The sequence below is a fragment of the Manacus vitellinus genome, unplaced genomic scaffold (genome assembly GCF_001715985.3).
Source record: "Manacus vitellinus isolate BGI_N305 unplaced genomic scaffold, ASM171598v3 scaffold_4_pilon, whole genome shotgun sequence".
Lineage (NCBI taxonomy): Eukaryota > Metazoa > Chordata > Aves > Passeriformes > Pipridae > Manacus > Manacus vitellinus.
This window is the reverse complement of record NW_021940604.1, coordinates 21,321,328-21,341,924: the sequence shown is the minus strand read 5'-3', so window position 1 is coordinate 21,341,924 and position 20,597 is coordinate 21,321,328. Positions and strand designations below refer to the sequence as shown.

The 20,597-nt window shown below is 40.4% G+C and overlaps 1 protein-coding gene across 4 annotated transcripts in view; it reads right to left on the bottom strand.

Moving 5' to 3' along the window:
- Positions 1 to 17,607, bottom strand: part of FYN (FYN proto-oncogene, Src family tyrosine kinase) — an 82,107-nt gene extending 64,500 nt beyond the window's left edge. For all 4 annotated transcript variants that reach the window (XM_029962712.1, XM_029962709.1, XM_029962711.1 and 1 more), the window contains exon 1: positions 17,535 to 17,607. The gene's annotated coding sequence lies outside the window, so the exon portion shown is untranslated. The remainder of the gene's footprint in view (positions 1 to 17,534) is intronic.
- Positions 17,608 to 20,597: the final 2,990 nt, after the last annotated feature.

Below are 20,597 nucleotides of genomic sequence, written 5' to 3'. Positions count from 1 at the left end.
AACCTCAGTACTGCAGACTGTAAGGAAATGGCCATTTTGCTGCATTTAGAGAAAAAGCACAAGATCTTCACAAAGCACCATACTCACCCATGGACGTTACCCAGCTAAAACTGCTGAACGAAGGAATTTGTGTAACTGTTATGCTTCACTCCTCTGCTTATGAAAACCAGTTTTTAATTTAGGAAGTCTGAGGTAGCCTTTAAATAGGAAACTTTAAAGTATTCTTCTATACTTATCCTTGACTGGCGATACATGTATATAATAAATTATAAATGGCCACATGCTACTGCCTCCTGTCTGCAAGCTAAAAGCTGGCAAGATAGGCTATACTGCTACAGGGCCAAATCTGCATCAGACAGGTTGCTGAATTTGGGAAGTTGGGAGCACTAGAATTCACAGGCTGACTGGTCAGTGCTGACTTCTCATTGCCAAAGTTCTTGGAAAGGGATAAACAGATGGGCCAGGAAAGGGCAGTACTCTGAACTGGATTGCATAGCCATAGAAATAACATCTGAGATCATTTGCTCTCTATCTTCTATGCTAAAAACCATTAGACCATTAAAACCCTTCCCACTATATCCTGCATTATTTGTGAGATAACAAGACTAGCTCTTTCATATTTATGTGTTAGAGAGGTATATAAAATACCAATAAAATTAAGGGATACTTCCAAAAGTTATGTTTGTTTTGTTTATGATGTCAGTAGTGTATTCTTCTGATGAGGCAATACTGACTGAAATGCAGATTTCCCTATGGCCTGGCTAGAGCCTCTGTCTTTTGTTTGCATTTTGGGCACTCAATTGTCTTCAGTAAAGACGAAGTGTGAAAAATGAGGCTCCATGTTTTCTTTTGTATATATTTTTTTTTCCAGAGCAGGTTTTCATGTGCCAGGAGCATAAATGTAAGCAAAAGAAAACAGTCCCAACTGTGTCAGCTTCCCAGAACTATATTTTGTATGCTGGTGCTTTTGTTTTCTTGCAAGTTCAGCATTGCTTTAATGGCAGCACCCTGGATTCCCCCTCCCCCCAACAAGTGATACATATTAGTACATCTGTTTTCTCTGTAAAGTCTTTCTGCATTCTTTGCAGGGCACAGGAAGGATGTGGGCTCCTTTTCACATTCAAATGAGGCAAATTAGCCTTTGCCTGGTTCCTACAGTATAATGCTTATTTTACATTTAAGCATGAGAAAAAGGGAGGAAATAAAACCCAACATATTAGGTGGGTTATATGTTTCATTTTGGTACAAGCTTAACTGAGCCTTCTTTTGCAAACTGCATTCCACAGGGCATAATTTCAGGATGATGTTCAATAGTTTAATAATGTAAAGTGACTGAATAGTCTGCACAAAGAAATAGCAGCCACAGATACATTAAACATGTTGAAAAATGCTGAAAATGTCAACCTGAATCATCAGGGTTCAATCCAGGAGACTCCTGAAGTGCATTGATGGTAAGTCCCTAACACAGGTGACTGGGTTCACAACTGGAAATGCTGTGCTGGACTTAATACTTACAAACAAACCTATTTGAGCAGATCCAGCAAAGGTCCGCAAAGATGGTTAAGAGTTTAGAGCATCCCTCCTATGAGAAGAGGCTGAGAGAGCTGGGACTCTTCAGCCTGGAGAAGAGAAGGCTCAGGACAATCTTATTAATGCATATAAATACCTCATGGGAGGCAGTAAATGAGATGAGGCAAGAGCTCACAGTGGTGTCCAGTAACTGGCAATGGGCACAAATTAAAACACAAGAAATGCTATTTAAACATAAGAAAAAACCTATAGTACTGTGAGGGTGTTGAATGCTGGCACAGGTTGCCCAGAGAGGCTGCAGAGTCTCCACTGCTACAGATATCCAAACCCCATATGGATATGACCCTGAGATACCAACTTTAAGTTGACCCTGGTTTGAGCAGAGGGTTGGAGTAGATGATCCCCAGAGGCCCTTTCTAATCCCAGCAATACGTGATTCTGCCAGACCATACGCAGACCTGCTGCACTTACAAAAATCCTCCTCTCACTCCTTTTAGAAGACAGAGACAAATGCAACAATTCAGTAAGTTAACAAAAGCATGGTATACATTTTGCAGGGAAAAGGTGTGGTTCAAATTCCTGCTTTTTTAGATCCTGTGCTCTAATTCAAGTGGTAAAGCTAAGAGATGGGATGCAAGAAAAAACAAACAACTGCTTGGTAAACTGTGGTTTAGCACAGACAGGTAGCACTAGGTGGAAATTCAGTGCACACTCTTTACACTACAGCAACTTCTTGCACACTTAATGCACCCTATCCACAAGGTAACATACTCCACATACAGAGGACAGAAAATGAAGTAGTCAGGTGCTGTAAATTTACACTAGGCTTTACTGATAGCAATCTCCTAGAGCAACATGCCCTTAGCTCTGTTGACAGTCATGGGCTAGATTTGACATATTTTACTGAGAGACCTGAAAGACATTTTGACACAGCTGCTAATGCATGCAAGTGCTTTGTCTATCTTGGTTGCCATCCTCATCCACAGTACTGGAATGCACCAGTCTTGCAGCAACCAGTGGACTGTGTCCTTGGTCTGGGGACTTGCAAGACCCATGTCCCAAGTCCTTGTTCTGCTCATGAACTACCTCTTGAAATAAGTTACTTGCTGTTGTTCTTGGTTTTCCCCCTGTTCTGACCTGAGTCACTGTACAATGCACTCTCTTCTCAGACTGTGTGAGCAGAGTCCTGCCATGGCCTCCCATCCCCCCCTGTGGGAGACTTGAAGCCTGCTCTGGCCACAGAGCAGCAATAAGAGTTCCTACACCCTCAGAGCTGACATTGGTTTTTCAGACACCTGGCAGTTCAAAGAACACAAGCACCTACTGTTCTCATGCACCTATTTCCCCTCCAAAGCCAAAAGCATCCAAACTGATTAGTTTTGCAGCACAAAATGGAATGGTAACGCCATTATGTGTGTCAGCCTGAACTCCCCTTCACCTTTAATCTCGCTCCTTAGAGCAGCAGTACAAAGCTCCAGCTCAGAGACCTAGAGTAAAGGTAATCTGGTCTGGCTTTAGATCTAGACTTCCCCCAAGTCTGAGCCCACTCAGTGTCAGTCTCTAGCGATCCTCAAGTCGTAAGAGGAACAAGGCTGCTTGATTGGACCCTGATGCCTTTAACATTGGTTACTTAAAAGTGTTGTGCCAAAGAGGTAAGTGGAGGGACCTGAATAACTCAGAAAGTTCTCAAAAACTATATAAGTGAAAATAGTTTTTAGGCATCCTAGGAAGAGTAAGTTTCTCTCTACCGAGGTATCCATAACACACTTAATCCATAATTTGTATTGTAGCCTGTTAAAATAGTGAGATTTATTATTCCTATCACGTGTCCTTTCTGAACACTCTGGGAGGGTATGGGAGAGGGAAGACAGAAAATTAGTTATCAGTCACCACTTACCAAGAACAGATTAAGCATTCAAAAGTTATACATTCATGTATAAATGACTCAAGGGAGTTTCATTTATTTCTTTTCTCCTAGTTTATATTTTTTGCGTCCTATCCTGTAGCCCTTGTTCCCCTTGCTCTTGGTCACAACCTGCCAGCAGTGGACAAGTTGGAGAGTAGCAAACAATTCTGAATTTTCATCATGAGAATTCATTTGGATTCTCTTTCCCAGACCTCAGAGCATGCCTGATTCCTGGGAGCAGAACAGAGAACAAGAATAGAGTTAATCTTTAGCAACGTGATAAAAATCACTCTCTCACAGAGACAACTCGAGAGGGATTTCAACAGAGCTGTTCTGCCAAGCACCTGATAGCAAAATCTGAAACTGTTGCCAATACACACCTTCCTGCTCACAGACACAGCTAACTCAGTCCCTCCACAGCACTCCCTCTTGTCTATCTGGAACTAAAATGTAAGTCACCACTGAGCATACCGTCTCACCAAAATGAGAGGCCACTATTTCCATGACAGACACAGTACTGCCACTTTACAAGTGGAGTCACCTCATCTCTCTTTTTTTTTTTCTTTTGTTAAATTAAAAAAAAATAGTAAGGAAAAGCACATTAAGCAATCAGATTGGAGAGATGGGATAGGAGGACAGGACACATGGAGATTTGATGGCTTTGGTGCAATCTAATCCACCAAGGAGCTGGCAGGTGAGCTGAGCAGCTGGGAAGGGAGGGGAGGGGGGGCAGCAGGAGATGCGGGAAGGGCTAGCAACTTGCTCTCCCAATGCCAGAGTGCCAGCTGGCAGCTACATGTTGCTGGTTGCGTGTGGGCTGTGAGTATAACTGAGGAGATGAGCCTTCAGGAGAGGAGCTGTCTGATAAATCATTAATGAATGAAAATATGAAGTAATCTGTCTGCCTGGGAGGCAGAATCGTCTAATGATGAGGATGATGGACTAGGAAGCCGGAGATGAGGTTCCTATTTCACCCACAAGACCGCGGGCACACCACCTCCTTTTGCTGTGCACAAGGAGATACATCCGCTTCCTTGCATTGCAGGGCTGTTCTCTTAAAATCAGCACAGGAATTCCATGATCTAGGAGACGAAATTTACAGCATCCTTTGTGAAAACTGCACCCCCAGCTTTGTTTCTGTCGCAGGCAGCACACAAAGAACCAATATTCCTTCTCAGAGACAGCCTTCACTAAACTAGATTTTTTTCAAAGCCATAACAAAACCTACTACAACCTTTCACCAGCGCAAGTAGCATTTAATTTTAAATTGATTAACTACATACACAGTACTAATTACCCACAGGTTCTTTGGGCTTTTTTTAAGCAATCAGACTGTTGTTTGGAATCATAAGGGTATGTCTCTGTGTGAACGGGGATGCTCTGCTTTCACTGTGCTCTCTGAAACAAAGAGGAAAACGCTTGAGAAATGATGTTGAAAGGTGCATTTGTGTTTATGGGGATAGCTCCAGGGGCACCAGACACAGGCAGTCAGAAAACGATGAGGATGTCAAGGGAAGGGGCAGGAGGTTAGCACAGCTTCTTTTGCACAAAGACCTAACAGAATGTGTCATACTGCACAAAATCAATACGGACCTTTCATGAAAAAGTAATTGTCAGTTTTGTACAGTTCTCAGGCTTATTTGGAAAGATGCTCACAAAGGTGATTCCTGATTTGTGTGAAATCTTTAACTGCTCTCTTTTCTTTGTCTTAAAATCCCTGAACATTCAGGGGTATTGTTTTAAAATAGTATTATTCTAAAATAAACACATTCCAGGGTATTATTTTAAAATTAATACCTAAGACAGACATGGCACAAATCAACGTGAATCTGTCTAATGTTGGCACACATGTGGGGTAAGAGATACAACTGCTTTATCATTCACTGTACTTAAAACATGATTTTTCAGAGAGAACAATGCACAGATTGTAGCAGAAACCATAAACAGAAGACACATATGGCCATGATAGAGTCTATGTTTATAGAATCTTAACCAAGCACCTTAGCAGGTCTGTGCTGTTTAACTATATACCTATTTGTGGCACTAGAGTCCAGTTTAATTATTCTGCCAAACACCCCTGAGCCACAACAAGTTTATTACAGTTTACCAGAGGACTTGCTCAAGCAATTTTACAAGGAAATTGCATGTGTCTAATCTAATTGCTAAGAAAGAGCTAAAATTACATTAGTCTTGAAAAGACCAAGAAAGAAACAGGAAGCTCCAAAAGGTTCAAGAGGTTTCACAATGCTGTTCCTGTAAATCACAGTGTTGGAGGTTTGAGGACGAGTTCCCTGGAGAGGCTCCCAGTCGCGGTCAGACACTGTTTTTCACCCAGAACAAACACAACACAGGTGAGATGACTTACAGCACATAAAAGTATGATTTCTCACATACTTAAGCCTTCTACTGGTTTCTGAATACATTTACATAATCAGTGGGGTTTTTAAGTTATCCACTGAAGAGGTAATACAGATTTAAATGATCTGGAGTGTCAGTTTCTGCTATTTGCATACTTTAGCAGTCTTTACAAAAGATTTAACTGGGCTCCATTGAAGAATCCTATTTTTCAAGTCTTTGTTTAATCCTAAGATAAGCAACACCTATAAAACTTAACAAATGGACTGGGATGGCTTAGATGTTTCCAGACCCTTGCAGGATAACAGCATGCAACATCAGAAGGAATTGCTTCTGTAAATTACAGAAAGCGTAACTGGAGGTTGCTGGACACGTTAAACTACTGTCAAACTTGTTAGCACAGTAAATATGCTGAATAACCACAGAAGTACATTTGGAGAGTCACTTGCTAATTTATATCTTGCCAAACTGACCAAGAAGAGGTTTCTGACATCACCAACAGTTACTCTGACACTTTGCATGAACTGCCATGATTTCAACTGACCTGTTGTTTTCCTTGTGTGTTCTCGGTTTAAAGAAAAAAAAAGAGAAAAAAAGCAGCTCCCTTCACACTCCCCCACTCCACTGACACAAATAAGCCTAGGGCAGATGACCTGGACTCAAACTGGTTAAACACAAGAAAGGGCAAGTTGAGAGCAGACAAAGCAAGCTCCAAGGGGATTTCTCTTCGACTTTCACAGTTTTCTGGTGCTTCAACCAACCCTGACTTGCAGAGCATATTAAATTTTCTGCTCTCACTGTCCACTATCATTAGAGAACTGTCCATCAAAGAACAGATTTCTATCAGAGCTGGTTATAAACCTGAAGAAAATATACAACTAATTGCCAGCTGTGCCTAGGGTGTTTTCTTCCTCCACTATGGAACTGGAAAAAGGTTTTATGTTTTTTGTTCTGCTTTTACCTTTTTCTTTTTTTTCCTGGTCTTAAATAATTAAGGAAAGCTCTTGTCTGGATAAGTAGAAGCATCTCCAACCCAGAGGAGCCTAAAGCTATACCATAAAGCTCCTGGAACAAATCCCAGACATAAGAAATCCAAAAAAAAGAGCATAGGAAGACATTGACTATATTCATGGGTAGCTTCAAAACCAGGAGAAATATTCGGGGAAAAAAATACCACGAGAATTGCTGGTTACAGTGGAAGCAAAGCAATCTCAATAACTTGACAGCAGCACTCTTATAGCTCCCGCTGAAGCAGGATGGTGGCCTGGAATGCTACTGGTCTCTCGTAGTATTGAGGACGAGGTCTTTTAGAGAAGAGGAAGTGTTTAAAAGTGGTGGCTTAGGAATTTTTTGTTTCTTTAATCAGAAGCACAACTAGGGAAATATTTAATATAGTGATTGAAACTTTTGATATTAAATAACAGAAATATTTCATACAGCAATTAGAAGTCCTGCACAATACACATGACTTTCAACGATGTGTCAAATATATTCCTCAAAGAAAAAACATGATTTTCTTTTGATTTTTGGAAAATTAATGGTGCTATAAAAGGGGTCTTGCAACAATACAGTAGCAGGTCTGTGTTTCCCACAAAATTTAAAATTCAGGTCTCACATGCATTCACCCAAATCACAGATGCAGAAAAGCATAAAAGCAGATGTAAGTTAGGGGACCTAAGCTGGATGGGAAAAGCAAAGTACCAAAACCAATGTGAGTGTGAGGTCTTTGCAAAGACTACTGGCTGTGCACAGCAAGCAGCTCTAGAGCTTTGGTCTCCCCGTCTGGAAACAGAGCTCCTTCCTCTGAGATATGCCCAACATCCATCCACTATTTGAAATGTTTTCAAGCTGGACTGCTTTCTGCCTACTATGCAATACATAGACCCTTTGCACACTGGTGCAAGAGATACTAGATGAAGGGTGCTACATCTTTTGCTGAGCATAAGCCACATGAAAGTGCTCAGAGCAAGACAGGACCACAGTTACGTGCAAGATTTACTATTGCTGATAGCAGTCAATGCCATATTCCATGTGCATGACCTGACAAGTTTCTCCAAGTAACTGTTTCTGGATAACACCTACACCACATGGAAGGCACATGCTGCACTAACACAGAAATTATGAATACTTTAGTATCAACATGTAAGAATTCTGTTTTACACTAGCAATGCAGCTTATGTGTTCAGTATGTTCTTACTTCTTTGGGATGAGCAAAAGGCTGCTGCAAACAGCGCTGTAATTCAACACAAGCTTTCCTTCTGCTTTGTCAGCTTTGATGGATGCTCTCTCTCTCTGTGTCATCTGAAACACTTGGTTTATAAACTGTTTAATCGAAAAAAGAAAATGAAGACATATACTGTAATTTGCAACTGTGCATGCTAATCCTCCAACATCATCTAATGACACAGAGGAAAGCTAGTGGTTAGACTCAAACTAAGCCTCCCTGTGTAATTACAGTCAGTTAGAGGGCAAAACTCAAGAGAAAAGATATTTAAAAAAGCAAATGGAATGATCTTGGGCTCCTGCAAAGACATTTAGCACATATCAAAATGGTCATGAAGTATATCTTAAAAATAGGACTGTGGACATTGCATTGCCTTCTCAGCCAAAAAATGTGCCGCTTCACTCATATCCAAATTTGTTTTCCTGTGTTTTGACACATTTGGCATAATCACCAAGGTAGAAAACAATGAAAAGTCTACAGCATCTATCAGCTGTCAGTCTCTATGCTTTCTATATGTTTACGCATGTATTTTGAGATATCCTGCTCTATAGATAGAGAAGAATTTCATGTAATGGATCTTTCATCTGCTCTGTCTGACAAGAATAAAGACATGTAGTGGCCTAAATATTTCTCATCAAAGGATGTAAACAGAAAGAAATATGGGGAAAAGGAGATTATGTTTGATAGTAAATGGCATGCAGAGAGAGATTAATGTCCTTATATTGAGGAATTAGCACAGGAGGAAAACATAGACAAAAACTCTTAAGTGTCACGCACAAGCAACAAATATCATAGCAAAATGAGGACTTTCCTAGACTGATGATTCAATCCAATTAAAGCTAACCACACTCAGCACCCATCACAGCAACAGATGCTGGTGCACTGATATAACCACTAGCTTTAAGCATACCATATTATAATTTGGTGTAGGTTCCCACTGAAAAAAAAGACAAACCTCTAACTTTTGCTAAGTAGCAAAAGAGGACAAGAGACAACCTAAAATCTGTTTCCACAGCGTACAGTTGAAGTTTCTTTCACATAGAATCTTTTTTCTATCGAGCATCTTCACTGCATGAATGGGAACGTTTGTTAACCTAAGGAACCAAAGTAGTTAACATTTTAGATCCCATTTAAGATTCATGCCTGATTTAACTGATAATTTTACAAAGATTCTAAACCATTTAATGCTATTTTTATTTTTATCCTTCTGCCTGTAAAGTCACTTGCTTTAGTTATCATGGTTTTGCACAAAATAAAATACAAGGTAAGAAATGCAATCTGATTAAATAAAAGCACAAAACTTATGTCAGTAAATCAATGCTGCCTGAAATCACAGAACTGCAGAATCCCACAGAATCAATTAGATTAGAAAAGACCTCTGAGATCATCGAGTCCAATCTATGACCGAAGACCACCATGTCAATTAGACCACGGCACTAAGTGCCATGTCCAGTCTTTCCTTAAACACCTAGGAGGTAGTGACTCCACTACCTCCCTGGGTAGCTCATTCCAATATCTAATCACCCTTTCTGTGAAGAATTTCTTCCTAATATTCAACCTAAATATCCCCTGGTGCAGCTTAAGACTATATCCTCTCGGTCTGTCACTAGCTGTCTGGGAGAAGAGGTCGACCCTCACCTGGCTACATCCTCCTATCAGGTAGTTGTAGAGAGTGGTAAGGTCACCCCTGAGCCTCCTTTTCTTCAGGCTAAACAACCCCAGCTCCCTCAGCTGCTCCTCATATTGCATGTGCTCCAGACCTTATCATCACTATCATCAAGCTCTATACAGTCTAAAGACTCCCTAATATACAGAGCCAGACCACCACGTCTCCTTCCTTGCCTGTCCCTTCAGAAGAGCTTGTAGCCATCCATTGCAGCACTGCAGTCATGCAAGCCATTCCAACCACATTTCCACGATAGTGGCTATGTCATAGCTATCCTGAAAGGTTGTTGTTGATTCGATATCATCTTGTATGACTAGAAAGGCAGGATTCTCAGCACTCAGCACAGCACTCAAAACCCTAGTAGAGTGAGATAGTAGATTTTATATTTCTCACTACTACTGTTGCATGACATGATCGAGGATGCACACAATATTCAAGGTTTTTCAAGCTCCTGCCAGAGGGAAAAATTCAAAGCAGACTTCTCCCTGTCTCATAACACTAAACAGGCTGGGCAGGAATGACATTTACACAGTTGAATCTTTTATTATTTTCTCTTCCTTAGAAACCATAGGAGCAATATGACTTGCTATATTATATTCCTATAGGTGGGTAGGGAACAAGTATAAAGGTCACCAGGACAAAACACTATTTATGAGAAGGCTGTATAAATCTCTGTTAGCTCTGAGTTTTCAGAGCTAACATGAACAAAAACTTGTCATGAATTTAAGCTCGCTGGACATTTTCTAAAAATCACCATCAGCAATTTCCCTGGTAACATGTCTTGGGAAGAGCTGACTCTTCCAGACCAGTGGAGGCTGTATGGGACCCCTTGGAGCCCGCAAATGTTGTTTACCATTGCTAGCAGGGCAACTGCAGAACAATGCAGAGTGCTCCCTGACAGCTTTCCACCTCAGCTAATGGAGTGTAATGTCAAGCAGTAATCTTCCCCATCACTGAGCACTGGCCTTCAGGATCCACTCATCTTCATTTTTGTTTTGGAGTGGGCATTGTGATATAGCACTGCAGGCATTCTCAAGACATGCACGAATGCATGATCTTTACACTAGTTTCTGTTCTTGATTTTTCTGGATTGCATCCAAGGCTTTCTTTTATCTGTGAGCGTAGCAAAGTGATAATATAAATAACTCAATGTCCAAAAATATTCAGCTTTGGTAATCTGCAATGAGATCTCTCGTCCTCTTCATGATCCTTTATATGCAGTTTCATTATGTTCGTGCCAGATGAGCATTTAAGTGAGAGGGAGATGTAATGAGAGATGAACTAGAGCAGTGTGCTTCTGCTGTGAGGTGGAAACAGACACGCCTAGAGATCCATACCAAACTCTTGTGGAAGAGATCACTTGCCTATATGCAAAGTATTTAGTGCTCAACATAAAGCTTCACAAATAGCACAGAGAAATCTCCTAAATAAATCCCATAATAATTAAATCCTGATTCCACAGCATCCTGTATCACACACGCATGCATTCTGTCCTCTTAGTTTCAGCAACCTCCGCTGAACTTGGCAGATAAAATAATCTCCCAAATGACTGTAACTCTAAAATCTATTAAATCCATGAAGTACTGATGAGGCAGAATTAATGTTGAGAGAATTACTTGAACATCTCCCTCCCCCCGTACTTCATAAAAGAAACTCTAGAAGTAAAGCAGCACTGTGGCTGTACGACAAAGTACAGCACACTCAGGTCAGGAAAATCTACATCCCTACTTGTGCCTTAAACCCTGCCTATAGATTTATCTGTCACTATAACACCTATTCCTTCAGTAAGAGCAATATCCACAGAACTAGCCTTATCTGATGCCCAGAAATCATGCTATGCTTTCTTTTTAATCCAAGATATGATCTGTGTCTTACACACAGCATACCAGGCTCTCTGTGCAGCACTCCTTACTCCCTGTGCTGCAGGGCTCATTAGCTGTGGGTTGAGTGAATTACCTACCAAGACCCTGTTGCTGCCTGATTATAAACTTGGCACAAACAGACCCAAGTTTGGCAATATTCTCTGTGCTGGATGTCTGTTGGGCGGGTTTTTTTCCCCCTTGCTTTGTTGCTGTTTTGGATTTTTGGCATGACGTCAGCCAAGATTTTTCAAGCTAATTCTGAAGCAAGGCATGGGAAAGTGGAGTGATTGTTCACGTGAAAAGCTTCTAGCTGCTCCTGGAACAGCTCAAGAGGTTTTGTGAGTCGGACCATAAACTTGCAAGGTGTCAAAGCAAAATCTTTGTGTTTTGATCTTTGCAGAAAATTACCAAACAAGGCTAAGTTACTAACCTCTGAAAAAACCCCCCTCAATTGGCATGAGCTCACTAAGGAAGTGATGCTTCCCAGCAACTAAATTCCCACCTACAACACTCCAGGATCCTACTACCAGTTGGGTGGGACCTGCCTGCTTCAAGCTGCACTTATACTTTAACATTAAATGATCAGAGCTGGACATGAAACCAAGTGCAAGGCTGTTCCACATCTAATTCTGTACTTCTAAAGGGTTGGATAGCCCTGTAGGACATAAATGTTTGTATTCAGTTATCTAGACAGAAGGGAGGGGAACATAAAGTATGAGAACATACCAGTGTGATGGAACAGAAGGTTTTGTATCGACTGCACCAACGCATATACAGAAAAGAGCAGTGTTGATATAATACTCCCTAAAGCAACACCTAAATTTTCAAACTTAATGTTTTTCTTTCAACAGAGCATTTAGAGGGCTTATTATCTAGATTTAAAACAACACAACCACTTGCTAAATCCTATCATGGATATTCAAGCTGCTGTAACGTGATCCGCTGCACACATCTCTACCATTGAGCCAGCTAAAAAAGGTGAGAGGTACAGCTGCATGTAGTGCTCTGCTCCACCTGATGTCTTAACTGTTCTTCCCTATTGCTTCTCCAGTGGCTAAAGCAAGAGATATCCACATAGATGGCCCGTGGACTAACTCTCTTTTGCTGAGCAATTCCAATGATTGGATCACCTCAAACTCAGGGGGAAAAAAAAAAAAAGCTCTAATAAATGAATTACCAGTGAAATGTAGGAAAAGACTTGGGAAAATTACAGAGACTTAGACACAAAGATCTTTTCTGCAGGAGGCTGGAACATAATCTCCCTGTGTAGGGTTATCTGATTTAATAAACTGAACACAAGTATAACAATGCTTCACAGAGAGCAGACTAAATCCAGTCTGGTTGGGACTGGACACATGCAGTTCTGGGCAGGGGACAAACTGCATTTCTTAGAAATCTTATGGACCAGATTTAACATTTACTATACTCAGCAGTACCAACATGCACATCTTATGCACAGACTAGACTGGAAGAAAAGAAATAGACTAAAATGGAAGGAATCACAAGCATTGCATAGCAAATCTTGGTAAGCCCCAAATATATTAAAATGTTCAAGCACTCTGCACTCTTTCCTTCCTAAAGAGGAAAACAATCTTCAGCTCATAGGAAGACATAATGATGGTAGGCAACAGAAGCACTCTATGAGGCACATCAGTGCCCAAGTTAATGATTCTGGAAAACTAAAAGCTATTAAAATAGGACCAAAATACACCAGGTCAGCCCTAATTACAGAGAATGGCTAATGATTCTGGCAAGGTCTCTTGCGTGTATGGCAGAGTACAGGTAATAAAGCAAAAGTTACAGCAGGTTATTTTTGCAGTGAGAGAACATATTCCAAGTTCTTTGCAGATACTACATAGTTGCTCTATAATACTTTTTGTCAGGAACCTAACAAGTATGAAGAATTACCAAGAGAAATTCAATAGCATTTCTGGTAGGCATCAGAGATATAAATAATTGTACCATACAAATTGAACACCCAGGAATGCACAAGGCATCACTATCTTTCTAAAGGCAAAAAAATTTAAGATGTGTAAAGATGCTGAAAATCTGTTTTTATATAATTTCTTAAAATCAAAGCAGTCATTATTTGCTTTTTTTTTGTTTGCTTAAAATAGAGAAGAAAAACCTGACTGTTCTTAATGGGAAAAAACACCAAAACAAAATAGCAGATGAGTGTCTTAGCAGCTGAAATCTGAATTTTCCATGATATATCTGAGCAACTAGAAATAGCTGAAGTCATTGTTTAAGATGTGCAGTTGTTTCTAATCTGCAGAGAAGCGTGCACATAGAAGCATAGCATCTCAGATTTCAGCTGAAACATCAAAAAGCCCTGGACTTGTGGGGAGGTATCCCTGCCTAAATTCAGAGGGCAAAGAGCCGTGCATTTCCAGGCCCCGAGATATACATTGAGCTTCAAGGCCTGTGTTTGAAACATTCACAGCTCTCCCAGGAAGAGGAAACTATAAGAAATGGATGAGTGCACAGTGCCACACCTGGCACAGGAAGATGGTCAAGTTTTCTGTACAGCAGTCCCTCTATTCACTTCACAGCTTTATCCTCCTCTGATCTTGATGGTTGTAACCAACTACAGGGTCTAGATAGACAGGGACAGAACACCAAATTGTACAGCATAAGTCACACTTAGAAATATAAAAAGCTGTTACAATAGGCAAGAGTTTCAAGGGGAGCGCAGACTGGCAAAGAACAGTCTGACTAGGGAGAAAAAATAAAACACAGATCACCCCAAGGTTTTCTGTCCTACATCAGTCATGCTTCTTGTTACTCCTTGCAGTTGCATAAGTATTTGATGTGGAAGGTGGCCATTCTGTGACTGCCTGCCGTGTGCTATGGTCAGTGCAAGACTTACAGTGCCATGTGAATATCTGCTCTGAAATCTACAATGCTGCTTTAGAGAAATCTCATCAAATGAGGGGTCTTCTCACACTGTCATCAGCTTAGCTGAGGGAGTTTTAAATTCAGCCAAGATTCCCCTCCCAGCATTCAAGCATACTTCTCTAATCAGTTCCTAAATCCATTATGAATTTTTGATCTAGAGGCTGCATGACCTTTTCTAGGACTTTGATACAAGACAAATAAATAACTGCTTAGCCTCTGAGCTCAGCTGCTATGTCAAGATAAATTCAAAATGTTCTCTTGATGTCCAGTACTTCTTGGATTCAGTGGGTTAGGGACAAAGACTGGGCAAAATTGTTTCCTTGTTTCATATTTTTTTGCAATTATTTTTAAACTCCCTGGGAATCTGGAATGCCACAGGCAACCATACAGTGGCATCAGAGATCCTTATAGATGAGAAAGTCAAGTTCTCATGATTATTCTACCTCAAAATAAAAGATTGAAAACAGTTTGAAGTGGGAAGAGTGAAAAGAACATCTGTGAAAAGAAACAAATTTTGCAGAGACTGTTTATGTACTATAATGGCTGTAGGAAAACAAATTCTAGAGCAAAATCCTGAAGCATGGAGTGGTACAAACCCAGCTCCAGACTGGCTTGAAGAAATTCCAGGATGTTTACAATCCAGCAGTGAGAAGGGCCTCTTTTCATTGATTTATATCTCTAAGCAAGTCAGGAAAGCAGGTAGTTTTCAGGAGCATCAGTTTGTCAGCTAACCTTCTTCCAAGTTTCATGATTCAACCAAGTCAAGCAGCTCTGCTCTTCAAGTCTGAACTTCATCTATAGGTTGAGAAACAACATCCAAGCAGAACCTTTGTGAACTAGATTGTGTTTTTTTTCCCCACTAGCAAGTTTACTGCATCTGTGTGGAACCACATCTCCTCGGAGCCACAAGAAGGAACTTTCCTGATTTTGAGGCCTTCCTCAAGACTTCTCTCTCAGAGGCAGAGAAGATTCAAAGTTTGCACTGCTCAACAGTGAACAACAACAAGCAGCAACAAGGAAACACTTTTTTCACTCTGAAGACAGGGAAGTTTACCAGGGGGGGCTGTAGAGTTTCCAGCCAGCTGAATTTTGAAAATCAAGGCCCTGAGCAACCTGACCTAATAGGACTGGTTTCAAGTGGTGGTTTGACAAGATGACAGTTTGTTCCCATTTCTTGGCAGTTTGTTCCAACTAGAATTGTTCTATGATTCTAAGAAACATGCTTCTTCTGTCTCTTTCCTATTGCTGTTCTCGGCTACGCTCTTTCATTAAGGTCAGCCATGGAGACTAAGCTGGTCTTAGCTGACACTTTGAAGGGTAATTAGAACACAACCATCTGACTGCGGTCTGCTGATAAACTTTTTTCCTTGGTGTTACATGGCATCACTATTTCTGAATTATGGCTCTCCTTCACCTGTGAGCACCATAGCTTTGTCACACCCCACACAAAGATCAGTTGATCTGTAAGGACACTGGACAACTTTTAGGATGAAACTATCATTACTACCACCAAAAAGAAAACTAGAAATAGATCCTATCCTCTTCTGTAGTAATCAAAGTCACCACAAAATCTCGTGGGCTAATGAACTCATGCTCTGGCCTGGGGCTCATCTTTGGCCCTACAACTAAATTATAGTTAAATAATTTTTCTTTGTATTTCTCAGTATATGGATATAGGTGCAAACTTACAACATGAACAATTGTCAGAAAAGCTGACCTGAAGAGAGAAAACTGTTTAAAAGAATGAGCTGCAGTAGGGTTTAGCCAGGTACAATTGTTCAGGACTTTTCATCTGCTTGGCCAGCTTCTTTGTAAAATTCTGATCTTGACTATCTTATCTTTTCTTACCTTATCTTATCCCTAAGAGCACAAATTTTACAGAAGGACACTTAAACATCTGCTAGCTAATCCAGATCTTTCTGTATGACGTAACATTTGGGGTTTTTTAAATGGCAGAAAGGAACAAGTGTTCTCACAGAGCAAGTCTTTGATTTTTAGCTTTCTACCCTGCAGGCAATCCAGTTTTGAAGTCTTCTGCCAGTGGAGAATAAGCCAGTTTTCGTCTGCAATCTGCACATTCTGCCTGAAGAAAAGACACCAGTCCAATACTGTGCTTGGTCAAAGGAAAGGAGGGACAGAGTCTTCTGCTGGCATGTTTTTTTCCCAAGGGTAATGGTGATTGATTGGTACTAGCCAGAACTGTATATATTCATGGTTTCCTAGAGGGAAAAGCAAGATGAGCCTACAAACTGCTCCAGATCTGCTGCCTTTTTTTTGCAGCTTGAAAGAATTTTCTCTGAATTACTTCCCTCTAGTTGGGGCATGTCACTAATTACCTCCTGTTCTTCTCTGTCTCCTTCTATGAGAGCAGTGCAGCTCAGCAGCACAGACATGTCACCCATGATGTGCCATATTTCCACAGCAATGTAGGACTGGAAGCCTGTTGGAAGCTGATGCCTCTGGAAGTGTTGCATACGATACAGCCAGACAAGCAGCAAAGCTTGTCACAGGGTATGTAAAGGAGGAATAGAAAAGTGGTATAGTATACAGGAGTATTAACTATCTTTAGCATTAACTATCTCTCAGACATAAGCAAACCATCTGAGTTCCATGTGGCAAGTATGCCAGTCAGACATCCTGGGAACGGATGGAAAGATTTTAGAGTGATCAGACACCACTTTGGGAAGTATGTACTCTCTCTGCATTACTTTTGCTCTTGATCTTCTGTAAAACTAGCATGGTTTTTTTTGTACCCTGTGTTTTTAAATTAGACCTTTTTATTCCTTCTACTCTAGGTTTTAGTTCAACCACTCTTCAACAGAATGGAACAGCTACAAACACAAGAGCAGATGCCACTGGAGCAAATGAAAACACATTCCTCGCCCTGAGGCCCAGCATGCTGTTCTCTGTCAATGCTTCTCATACTGCTAGTCTCCACACCAGGGGAAGACAAACACATATCAACTATATAATCAACTATATCTCTGTATTTCCTGACAGCTAAAAAAAAAAATTAAAACTGAAAAAGCTAAAACATAAAATTTTCTGAAGTTCTCATTGAAAACCAAAATTGATCAAGACAGCACCACTTACCAAAATTTCCCCCCCAAAGAGAGTAAGTTTACATTCACCACATTTCCTCAAAAATGGCTTGAAAACATACCCTGTAAAACAAGAGAGAAAGGAGAAGAAATAATTAGTGACTGGAACACCACAATTATGTTACGCCAACAGCACACAGCAAGTGTGCCAATTATTTTAGATTCAACCCTAAAAAAAATGGTCAGCCCCATATCTCTTAGTGATTTTAACAAACTGGTTTTGAAATTTGATTCACGTAGGTTCTTGACAGCCTCCTCGTTTGAAAACTACACAAGAAAAAAAAAGGGGCTGTGCCACACTACATTTTTATACTATATTAATTACTCGGCATTCTCTGGAAGAACAAAGAGGGAGAAGAAGGAAGTCAAAACAATATCCAGTTTGACACACACTAGGGCCTATTTGAAGAAGATAGAAAGCAAAAGTGACAAATGCCACCATTTCGCCAACCCCAAGTAAATTTCAAATGACAGCTATGCCTTATTTTTCCTTGAGGTAAAATCTTTGAAAGAACAACTGGGGAAGCACAGACTAACAATGATGTTAAAACATTTAGTTTGTAAACTCCTAGAAGACGGAGGAGTAAGGATTCTGCTGGTGTCCACATTTGGGAATGGTAACTGTGTAGCAAATGGAGGATATACTTTTCAGTGCCCAGGTGTCCACACCAGTGAAGCCAGACTGAATTTGAACTGCTTTAAAGTCCCATTCTCCCCCAAGTACATGGCCGAACTTTCCACAAGGGAGGTATCTGTGAAATTACTGCTAGATGAGTAACTTTACAGCTATACACAGATGACTTGGAGCCCTGCATTACTGATCATGAAAACCTGTTTCAGCTGAAGAAACAGCAAATCTTTGTGCCATCACCTCTCCTGAAGGATGCTGCAAGTGTAAACAGGAAAGGAAAGGGGAATGGCTTCTTAGGTCAAACTGCTTCTACTGGTCATCTTTAAATGAGGAGGAGTTATGAAAATAGAATTTCCATTCAGCAATAAACAAATGAATATTTCTCTAAAACACGGCAATTGGATCACATTGCTCTAAATCCTGATTAGCAAGCAGACATCTGATATCATAAAGTTGAGACTCCATTCGGGTGGAGGGTTCAGGTTCAAGGGAAAAAAAAAGAATCATTACAAATCAGAGGAGGTTGTTGAGAGAGGTTTTAGGAACACACTTTTTATCAGTAAAGTACAAACCAAAGCGTCTCCTTCTCTGCTTGCTTTCTTTGTTTAGTGGTTGGGAAAAAACCTGAGCATTTCAAGGAATAAAGAGAAAAAATGAACACTCCTCCTCCCCCATCACTTCTTGTATATCTTGGCAGAATTTTTGAAAACACAGAAAAAAATTGGGTCTTAACTGCTTTGCTCAAACTGAGGGAAGGTGGTTATTATTCTAGTGCCATCCACTTCCCTCCCTAGCTTCCAGGCATTTGGCCTGGAAAGAAAAAATCAAGTTAAGAAACTCTACTTCTGCCTCTAAACTAATTGGATAACATCTGCATGCAGAAAAGTTAGAGGCTTAAGAAATGAGCCAGGTCCAAAACAATCCAACAGCATCTCGACTCCAGATTAGCTCATTATTTTCTTCTACACCAGGAGACTGATTTAATAATTTCCTCAGAGAAGTGACAAATAAGGCAAACTCTGTACTCCATGCTGCTGGTCCCATAAATACTTGAGACAGGAGCTGGCACCACTGCCAAAAGGGGCTGAACCCCTGACCAGCACTGGTGTGGAACTTCTGGATGCAGCCCCAGTAGTACTTCCTCTTTCCCTCGCCCCTGCACAAATGCCTGTGCAGCGACCAGGATTGAAATCAACTGGGGGAATTCTTCAGTCTAGTTTGCAAATAAGTAAAAAAAAAAAAAAAACAACCCCCCCAAAAAACCAACAACAACAACAAAAACATAAATAAAAAAAAAGAAAAGAAAAAAGAAGCCTATGCTGGTTCTAGGGTAAAAGGATGGAAAGGATGGAAATGATGACAGGCTGTGGTGTTTGTTTCAACCTACAGTAGAATTCCACTATTACAGTACAGGATTGCAGGCAGCTACTTTAATACATGCCAAAGGAGTCTAGTCCAAGCCCTCCATTGAGACCATGTATGACAAAAACTAGCAAGGAGTGTCTAGTTAAATCTGAGGCAGAGACAAAATTTGCCATGCCTCTAGCCTTGAAAGATCTTCAGAATTTTGGGGGTAGAAAGCTTGAAAGTTTTCAGAGGATGTCTTTGGCTTTGGTACAACACATGCCGTGTCTCTTTGGCTACAATGGAGATGATAGGTTTGAAAGTGGAGCGGGGAGAAGGGAAGAGAAACTCTTTGCTACATAATTAAGGGCAAGGGTTGGACATGGCTTGCAGAGTAAACCAAAAATTATTCACTCTTTCTTTGTATTCAGCTGGGGGCCTGTACAGAACTCAGTTTTAGTCTTAATGATTTTCATTCTACCTAAGCATGTAGGAGGAATATTTCTTTTTTTTTTTTTTTTTTTTTTTTTTTGAAGGCTCTGGATCATGTTACATATCTCCAAATTCGGACCAGCACTTTTCAGAAGAGCTTCGGAAAAGTACAGCTTTGGAAAGTACAGCATAGGAGATGAAAAATAAATTAATATAGGTTTCAAAGCACACCAATATAGGTTTCTTTTACAATTAGTATAATAAATAGAAGAGGTGACAAAAGGTTTGTCTGATCAGAATTACTAAAAAATGAAAGCTTGTCTTCCCAAGTTTCTGTGCTTGTGAAAATGAAAATCTGGAAGCAGCCATGTGACTATTCAGTGAAAGGTGCCCTTCTTATGGATGTCTATTTTCACAAATAGTTTTTCTAACAGAGACATTTACCATAAACTATTTTGATTCGCTTTGGTTATGAAGAGCTGGTTATAAGTGTGCAAAGGTATACCTTAATATCCAACAGGTTGCTGGCACCAACTGAATGGCTTATAGTATATGTTTGGATTTATTTCTAACCGCAGCCAGGGGAAGGAAGAGAAGTTGCAGGTGAAGGAAAATGCTAAAAAAGAAAATCTTTTCTGAAAAAAAACT